This window comes from Trichosurus vulpecula, chromosome 5, assembly GCF_011100635.1.
Source record: "Trichosurus vulpecula isolate mTriVul1 chromosome 5, mTriVul1.pri, whole genome shotgun sequence".
In the NCBI taxonomy this organism is placed as follows: domain Eukaryota; kingdom Metazoa; phylum Chordata; class Mammalia; order Diprotodontia; family Phalangeridae; genus Trichosurus; species Trichosurus vulpecula.
Genome location: NC_050577.1, coordinates 274,909,242 through 274,919,497, shown reverse-complemented (window position 1 = coordinate 274,919,497; position 10,256 = coordinate 274,909,242). Strand labels below are relative to the sequence as shown.

General features: G+C 36.1%; 1 pseudogene; it reads right to left on the bottom strand.

The window, feature by feature from the left end:
- Positions 1–5,769: 5,769 nt before the first annotated feature.
- LOC118852463 lies at positions 5,770–5,864 on the bottom strand (annotated as a pseudogene).
- Positions 5,865–10,256: the final 4,392 nt, after the last annotated feature.

Below are 10,256 nucleotides of genomic sequence, written 5' to 3'. Positions count from 1 at the left end.
GCATGTTTTAATTTATTTCAAATCTCAGTTTCACAATCTTGGAAAGAACCCACAGCTCTTTATAATTTCTTCTTATGAATAGGAGTCTCATGTAATTTAGTCGAGTTTCCAATTTTAACACATATCCCAATTTTAAGAGCTATTTTTAAATTGACCACTACTTAATTTTAGTTTGTAAGACTCCCTAAATTCTAGCTAGATATTCCAATAAAACCCAATTACCTTTTCGTTGTTTCCCAATTCACACAAACCCTTCCCCTTTTTGTGGGCCAGTTAAGAGTTAAGCACCAGTTCTATTCCAAAGTGCAAGTCTTAAAACTTTCGCTGAAACAGCTCCCAAACCCATTTCCCTATGATCAGTGAAATGATCTTCTTTTCTTAGATCTGAGAGGAAAAGTTTCCCACCCTACTTCCTTTGTTTTTCTTGCTGTCCTTTTACACTCCAGAACCTGGTCACAATTCAGGAATATAGAGGGAGAGGAAAGAAAGAAAGAAAGAAAGAGAGAGAGAGAGAGAGAGAGAGAGAGAGAGAGAGAGAGAGAGAGAGAGAGAGAGAAAGAGAGAGAAAGAAAGAGAGAGAAAGAGAGAGAGAACTTTTAGGGGTTTAATTAACAAGACACAGAAAGATTTGCCAGCACATATCTTGTTTCTTTCCAATTCTGAGCCTATTCATATAATTGTCACTTCACTAAAAATGTTTTCTATTTTTCTCTCTCTCTTCTGTTAACCCAGGCTGCTGCAGCCAGCCAAGGATGGAGGGAGAGAAGGAGAAAGAGACTGTCTCAAAATTACATGTTGCTTTCTTGTCTATATGTTGAACTCCCTTCAGCCCGCCTAAGTGGCAAACCAGCATTTCTCCTTATTTCTTCTAACTGGAATTCCTTTCTCGTTTTTCTATTCTATTCTATTCTATTCTATTCTATTCTATTCTATTCTATTCTATTCTATTCTATTCTATTCTATTCTATTCTATTCTATTCTATTCTATCTACTTCTGAGTCTAAGAATTTGTTAGTGGCTTTTTTTAATATGGTGAGGAGGGGCTAACCTAATGCCACTACTTTCTTCCTCCTTTTCCCAACCTGATGGAGCATAATTCCATCAGAAGAACTCTAGGCCTTTTGGTGTTTTCAGGGCATCCCCCTACTCACACCACCCTCCACATGGAAGCCATCCAGGGATTTCCCCCCTCCCCTCACCTATCCCCTATTCCCTTGGCATTCCTTTGATACCCTGCCCAACTATGCAAATTGTAAGGTCCAGAATTCCCCTGGCTTGGGAACCCTGTTCCTCCCCCATAACCATGGGGTGTTCCTCTGATACCAAAGAAAGAGGCCAAGTGTCTCAGACTGATCACAGGTAGTCATTTAATCAATTATTATGAATACTTACAAAAGAGGGGCAATCTGGGGTGGCTGCCAGACAGTTCAGTGGATCCCCACAAAGAAACCTAAAAATCCCTGTGGTAACTATAGAAAACAGACAAAGGCAGGAGGAGCTAGAGAGTGCACCACTACTGATTGGTGGGTATTTTTGGTCCCCTTCTTAGTAATGAGCCTGGGAGTTAAGCTAATGTTATACCCAAACACAAGTTTGTGTATTGATCACATCCTGGTCACATATAGGTCAAGATATTCTTGTTTTGGCTTTCACAAATCGTAGAGTCTTAAGTTATGACTCAATGTCCAAAACATAATTCAGTATCTAAGTTATGATTGTAAATAGGCCACCATGTTTGGGCTTCCACTTTCACAGAGTTTAAGGTTTTATAGCTGTGTGGGATGGATTTTACGAATCCAAAAATTAACAACAGAGGCGTCTCAAGGTGAAAGTAGAAAGGAAAATTTATTACGATCCCGGGAAAGGGCCACTCGGACACCGAAGGTCTCTCAGTGTCAGAGCGCGCCGGACACAGAAAATTGGGGTGTTTATATAGGTCCCTAACCGCAATTCCCCCTCCCAACCTCCTTCCTCTCAGCTTGCAGACGTAAGCTTTGAGGGTACAATCTAGACGCGATAAATCTACCCAGGGGCAAACAGTATAGTTATTTTTACAAGCAGGCCACAGTCATAAACTTCCCACCATCCTTGCTTCATTCTACTATCAATCTCAAGGTAGTAAATCTGTCTTAAATGACAATGACGATTAAACAAACAGTTCGGTTATCGGTGACAGGCAGGAATTAGTTGTTAGTTACCTAATCTTGCACATCTATATTGCACCTGGCTTTTCGGCTTTCCATCCATTCTTCCCCAAACAGAGGTTCTCTTATCTTGGGGTCAATGTACAGGGGGTGAGTATCCTGTGTCTTGTCCTTATCCTCAGAGAATTTTATGGTTGCTGACTTATTCACCTCAACCCTTCTTTCTTTCAGGCCTCTCGCCATTAGGTAAATACACAGGACCTGTTCTTAACCTCGGGGGCCTTATGGTCACTAGCTAGGCTTGTGGAGGGGAAAACATCTGAGTAGAGATAATGGCTTTACAGAAAGGAAAATATCTAAGTAGAGAAATGGGACTCACTATCCTACTTATTTCTATTTATCTAATTTGTTCCCTTTTATGAGAGGTCTTCACTCGTCCCACACATAGCTTTTCACTTATTATTGTATTTTATGGCTTTTTCCCAATTAGGACCCCACATATGCTCAAGACACAAACACAGAAGAGAAAGACTCCAAATCATCTGCAAACAATGGCTCAGAAAAAAAAAAGAAAGAAAAACTAGGTTGGGCAGAAACTCAACTGGAATTCCTGGAAGAGGTGAGGCAAGAGTTCAAAAAAACTTTTAAAAATATTTTTGTAAATTAAAGTACTTGAGGAAAATATTGGGGGGGGGGGAATGAAAGCAATGGAAGAAAGAATTAGGGAATAAAAACTTGGTACAAGAGGTACAAAAACCTTGTCCATGCAACAAGTCTACTCAAAATTAGAGCCAATACTCCATGATGCAACAATAAATACTAAAGTCAAAAGATTTTTTAAAATAGAAGAAAATGAAAATTTACAAGGAAGCAAAAAAAAAATGACAGCTCTGAACACAATGTGCAGTATTTTATATAGGTTTGAATTCTCTCTTATGTTCTGCTTTTTTCTTATTTTGTATTTAATTTTATAATATGTTTCTTATTCTTTTATTCTGTATTTAAGTTTAAGATGATTTTTTTAAAAAGAAGAAAATGTCAGATATCTCATTACAAAAACAACTGACATGGAAAACATCAAGGAGAAAAAAGAATCATTCAACTGACTGAATGCCATGACTAAAAAAGAATGTAGACATCTAATTTCAAGAAATCTTAAAGGAAAACTGCACCAGATTTCTCATAACCAGAGGACGAAGTAGAAGTAGAAAGAATCTAACAATCTTTTCCTGAAAGAAACTCCTAAATGAAAACTCCCAGGAACATACATCATAGCCAAAATCCAGAGTTAACAGGAAAAAGAAAAAATATTGCAAGCAACTAGAAAGAAAGAATTCAAGTACTAAAGTGCCCACAGTCAGGATCATACACAATTTAGCAGCCATCACTTTAAAAGAGCATAGAATTTAGAATAAAATATTCCAGGAGGTAAATGATATGAGCTTATAGGTAAGAAAAATTTATCCAGCAAAACTGAGTATAATGCTATAGGGGAAAACGAAAAAGCAATGTAAATTACTCCTAACTGAAAAGACAAGAGCTATAAAGAAAGTTTTAAGTTTAAATACAGGAGTGGAAAAAAAAACTTAAAAAAGTAAACATGAATGAACAAGAATAAAGGACTTAACAAGGATAAAATGCTTATAGTCTAATATGGAAAGATGATGCATGTGTCTCCTCAGAACCCAATTATCAGGTAATACAGGGAGTTCAATTAAACAAGACCTGGGAGTAGTTCTGTTATACAATAATGATCTTAAGAATGGAAAGACAGAGGAAAAGGAATACATTGAGGGGGAAGAGAAAGGAAGGTTAGGAAAAACTATCTTACATAGTGAGTGGGCACAAGTAGACATCTATAAAACCATGGAGGAGTGGAGTATGGCTGACACACAAACCTCACTCTCATCTGAACTGGTCAAAAGAAGGAAGAATATGTACAGATGGGTACAGAAATACATTTTATTCAACAGGGAAATAGGAAGGAAAGGGAAGATTTGAGAGAAAATAGATTTAAGGGAATGATTAATCATAAGCAAAACAGACTCTAAAGATGCACAAACATATTTAAAGCTCTTTGAGGCAGTAAAGATGGGAATGTGAGGGGTACCCATAAATTGGGAGATGGATGAACAAGTTAAGGAATATAAATATGATGGAATGCTGTGCTTATCTCTTATCAGTTCAATGACCAACCACCTCTCCAAGGATTAATGAGGAAACGTTATCCACCTCATGATAGCGAGGTGATGGACTCAGAATGCAAAATGAGACATTTTTCAGACACAGCCAATGTGGAAATTTGTCTTGATTGTTCATTTTTGTAATGTTTTTTTTTCTTGTGTTTTCAGTTGAGGAGGAAGGTTTGGTGGGAGGGTAGGAAGGCAGATTTTGATTGATCAAAACAAATGTCTTAAAAAATAAAGGAAGCAAATGGGGGTAGGTGACCAAGATAGTCTCACTAGCATGTTCTTCAGTTCTCAGCAGGCAGAGAGGAAGTCATCAGCTTTGAGTTCCCATTGATGGGTGGAGGATGAAAGGGGGAAGAAGAGCCAGTATCCAGAGATCAAGATTCCCTCTCAACCCTTCCTGAGCATCCTCCTGTGTGGTCAGAGACCAGAATATGACTGCCTTTGTGGCTACCAGCTCCTCATAGAAGTCTTCAAAAATTCAGTCCCAAAAGTTTAATTTCAGATGTCTACAAACGCAAACTCTAAGACAGCATCTGCTTGAGTCTCTTGTCTCCATACTACCATTTGCAATTCCTCTCCAGGGCCAGAAATTTTGCAGTCGCTACTCTGAATACTAAGGGTTATAGACCTGCTTCCCTACACCTTGACTCGCAGGAAAGCAAAGCTCACCATCAGTATCTCTATGACCTAACTATTGAGTCTATACCTGAATTTCTAAGCAAAAAAAGAAGCTACTTCTGGATTGTCTACAGACCTTTTGGGGACAAAGTAATTAAATAATAGTACGCAACGTATCCTTCAGTGGAAATGTCACTGACAGCCAGCATCTGGTTAAGATAGTCTGTACATTGGGGTGGTCTATGTTTACAATCCAATGAGGTAGGTTCCCTTTGTTCATTGGAAACTGTGATTGCTCATTTGATCAATAAATCACTGCAGTAAGCTGTCCTGATAAGGTCCCCTTTGCTGCCTATTCTGTAAATAGCTAAGCTTCCTAGTCCCAGCAATTTGATGTGAGTTAGTATTCCATAAGGTTGCTAACTTTGTGTCCCTCAAACATCCAAGGCTTCTCAATAGAACTCTCCTAGGTGGAAGGTCTTGATAATGTGTTGAGACATCATGATCTTTATTTGTTTGCCGCAGTTCTTCTGAGCAGAAGTCATGACTTGTTGGGAGGCTTTCAGCTTCTCTCATGTACTACAATTCTTGCAGCATTTCTGTCCTCTGAAACAGAAATCAAAAATAGCATTTATAGAATGCTTAAAGTTTTGCAAAAATCTTCTCATTTTATCCTCAAAACAGCCCCTCAAGATAGATGCTATTATTATTTTTACTTTTCACACAGCTAAGTAAGTATCTGAGTTAGGATTTAAACTTAGGTCTTCCTGTCTCCAAAGTCCAGCACTGTATTGTATCTACTGGGCCATGTAGGCAAAAATATTGAATGCTTCATGAACTTGTGTGTCATCTTCATGCAGGAGCCATGCTAATCTGTCATTCCAGTTTTTGTATCTGTGTTCAAGTATGCGATGTTTAGACTTAATAGAGAAAAAAAGTGGATCAGAATAATGATCACTGGAAACCACCATGGGTTCAACAAGAACAAAGGACATCATGGTATGATAGAAAGGACATTGAACTTGGAGTCTGAAGAATGGGGTTCAAGTTCTGGTATCACCAACAAATGGTCCTTGCAGACTTAAGAAGTTGTAAAATACCAATAGTCTACCCCAAGGAAACATGGAGCATAAAAGACAGTAAAGCAAAACAGCTTTATTGAGGAGACATACGATATGGAGAGCAGATAAGGAGAATGGTAGAAGCAGGTCAGCTCTAATGGGGCCCTAGGTAAAATCAAGTGCACTCTCCTGCAGCCCCAAAGGGAATAGGGCATCCATACCAAACCAATAAAATCCAGTAGGTTTTTAGGGTTTTTATGTGAGTCTAGCAGAACTAGGCATTGAGGGAAGGGACCTGGACCTGAGGACTGGTCTTGATTCATGCTAATGGTGAGAAAAAAGATTCCTGGAGAATTGGTGGCAACTTTATAAGTGGGAAAAGGGTCTTTAGGCTGGTATTACTGGTCTTACTCTGGCAATGTAACTTGGCTTCTATGTCTTGGGGCTTCTTTGTTTTCTAGTGAGATGGAGAGGCTACTAGGGTCATTACATATGCCAAATACAACAGAGATACAACAGATAAAATGCTAGACTTACAGACAGGAAGTCCTGAGTTTGAATCCTGCTTCAGACACTTACTAGCTGTGTAAGCCTAGGCAAGTCAGCCTTGGTTCTATATCCGTGAAGTGGAAAAAATAATAGCACCTACTCACGGAGTGGTTGTGAGGATTAAATGAAATGATATGTAAAAGCACAGGCACTTTACAAACCTTAATATATAATATATTATATAATATATATGATTTTATATATATATAAATATGTATGATATAATGCTATCTATCTAAGAAGGGAATGAGTACTAATACCTAGAAAAATTGGGCTTATTGGGTGGTCCCTGGGTTTATCTTTAAAGGAAAATAAGGGGTTTTGAAAGGTAGAGTTGAAGAAACAAATTCCAGGCATAGAATATGGCTTGTAGGAAAGCATAAAAAAAAAAGAAAGAGTTCAAATACCAAACAGTCAAAGAAAGGATCACACAAGATTTAGGAACTGTCACTTGAAGAAAGCAAGAGCTTAGAACCTGATACTCCAAAAGGTAGAATATAAAGACTTACAACCAAGAATAACACATGCAGCAAAACTAGGAATATGGGACAGGAATGGGGAGAGGAATGAACGTTTAACCAAATAGAGGATTTCTAAACATTCTTGATGCAAAGGCCAGAACTGAATAGACATTTTGAAGTAGAAATACAGGATCCAAGAGAAACCTAGAAAGGTCCACACATTTATTTAATTGAAAGGGAATATGTAGGCAGGAATTGTTTCTATACTGATAGGAAGATAAATGTTTTCTCAGAACTCTGTTATTTTTAGGCATCAGAGGGAATGGTAAATATTTCAGAAGATCTATGAGTGGTTTTATTTTGTTTTGATTGTCTCAATAAAAAAGAAAAAAAGGGCGAGATAGGGAACTATTTTGGGGGAAAAGGAGGAGGAACGATACATAAATCACTAACATATAATTGAGATCTACAAAATGAAGGGTTTTTAACTATAGAAGAACAGGTGGCAGTAATGGACATCACATGAACCTCACTTTCAGATGAACTGGACAAAGGAAGATTAAACATAATTACACAAACATGCACACATGCAAAGATCTTGGCATAGAATTACATTAAACTCAAAAGGAAAATAGGAGGGAATAGGGACATGGGGGTGTTAAGAGGGAGGACAGTATAGGTAAGGGAACAGTCATAAACAAAACAAACTTGAATGTTGGGAAGTAGAATGTGAGATGAAATCAAGAGAAAAGCAAGAAAAAGTAAAAACCTGAGATCAGGAGTGAGCCAAAGAAAGAAAAAGGGCTGCAAAAGAACAAAAACAGACTGTTTCAATTAAAGATCATGTGTCTGAGGCAAATTCCCTCTTTTACCATCTTCTTATCTGTAAATAGGAAGATGGGAGTAAAAAGAGAAAAAATACAAGAGAACAGGATAAAGGGTAAATACACACTTAAGAGTCATACCTGTGACCATGAATGGGATAAACTCACTCATGAAACAGAATAGAATAACAGAATGGAGTAGAAAACAGAATCCAAGAATATATTGCTTACAAGAAAAACACTTGAAACATTCCTATAGACTTAAAATGAAGGGCTGGAACAAAATCTATTGTGCTTCAACTAAATTAAAAAAAGTACAGGTACTAATCATGATTTCAAATAGCTATAATAAAGATGGATGTGATAAGAAAAAAATCAGGAAAATTATGTTATGCTCAAAGGCATCACACATGATAAACCAATACCAATAATATATGTGCACCAAATAGCATAATATCTAAATATTTAGAATTAATAGAACTGAGGGGAGAGAGAGACAGAGAGAGAGAGAGAGAGAGAGAGAGAGAGATCCAGTTTTGTTTTGTTTTTTTTTTTAGTGATGGCCACTTTTGGAACATATAAGCCCCACCAAAAAAATTGAAAAGCCATAATACTAAACACATAATTTGCTGATCACAATGCAATAAAACACATTCAATAAAAGATCCTTGAAGAAGGAATTAAAAAGTAATTGGAGGCTAAATAACATAATTCTAAAGCGCTGATAGGTTAAAAAGCATATTATAGATGGAAACAAAAAATTTCATCAAAGAAAACTAAAATAACAGGCTAATACAATAAAACTTGTGAGATGCAGCTATAAGTGGTCCTTAGAGGGAAATATCTCTAAGTGTTTTCATCAACAAGAGAGAGAATAAGTAAGTAAATTGGGCACAAATTTTAAAAAAACAATTTTAATAACAACCAATTAAAACTAAATAACAAAGTAAAAATTCTGAAAAATTAAAGAAAAAATTAATAAAAATGAAAGCAAAAAAAAACCCAATTCAATTTGTCAATAAAGCTAGGAGCTTTTTCCCCCAAAACCAATGAAACAAACAATCTGTGTTTTTAAGGGAGAGGAAAACCAAACTACCAGAATAAAAAATGAAAAAGGAGAGAATTAACAATAACTGAAGAGGAAATAAAGGAAATTATCAGAAACCATTTTGCCTAATATATGTTAACATAACTGATAACTTGGAGAAAATGGAAAAATTAACTAGATTAACAAAAGAAAAAACAGACTATTTGAATAACCCAATATCAGAAAAAGTAATTGAACCAGCCACAAAGTAACTCCCAAAGGAAAAAAAATTAATACCAAATAGCCTTACAAATGAATTCTACCAAACATTCAAAGAACAACTAATTTCAATATCAAATAAGCGCTTTGCAATGATAGGAAAAGAAAGCATCGTTCCAATATCTCTTAGCCATGCAAATATAGTCTTAGTACCCAAACCATAGAAAGACAAAATAGAGAAACAATGAACATTGATGCAAAAAAGTTTTGAATAAAATATTAGCAAATTGACTACTACAATATGTCAGAAAGATTATGCTTTGTGAACCAGTTGGATTTATACCAGGAATGCAGAATTGGTTGAACATAAGGAACACCATAAAAATATTGTTGTGTTAATAATATAAACAATAAAATCCATCTGGTTATATCAGTAGCTGCTGAAAAGGGCTTTGACAAAATCCAACACAAATTTTCATTAAAAATCATAGGTAGCATAAGAATAAAGAAACCTTTCTTTTCTTGACATAGTAAATAATATCTATTTCAAGCAAGAGTAAACATTACATATAATGGGGAAATATTGGAAACCTTTCCAATAAGGTCATGGGTAACACAAGAATACTAATTATCACCCATACTATTAAATGTAGATCTGTAAATGCTAGCTGGGGTAATAAAACAAGAAAGAGAAATTGAGAGAATAAGCATAGGTAAAGGGCAAACAAAATTATCCCTTTTGCTGATGATATGATGATTTACTTAAAAAATCCTAAAGAGTCAAATCAAAAATTAATTGAAACAACAAATTCAACAAAGTTGCAGAATATAAGATAAAAGCCCACATAAACCATTACTATTTCTATATATTACCAACAAAATCCAACAAGGGCTAGAAAGAGAAATTTTACTCAAAGTAACTAAGAAAGGTTAAAAAATTTTAGGGGTACATTTAGCAAGATACAAGGAACTATATAAACATGACTACAAAATACCCTTTACACAAATATTCTTCTTGTTGTTCAATTGTTTGGTTGTGTCTGACTCTTCATGACCCCATGGACCATACTGTCTATGGGGTTTTCTTGGAAAAAATACTGAAGTGGTTTGCCATTTCCTTCTCCAGTAGATTAAAACAAACTTAAACTTAAAGTTAAGCAA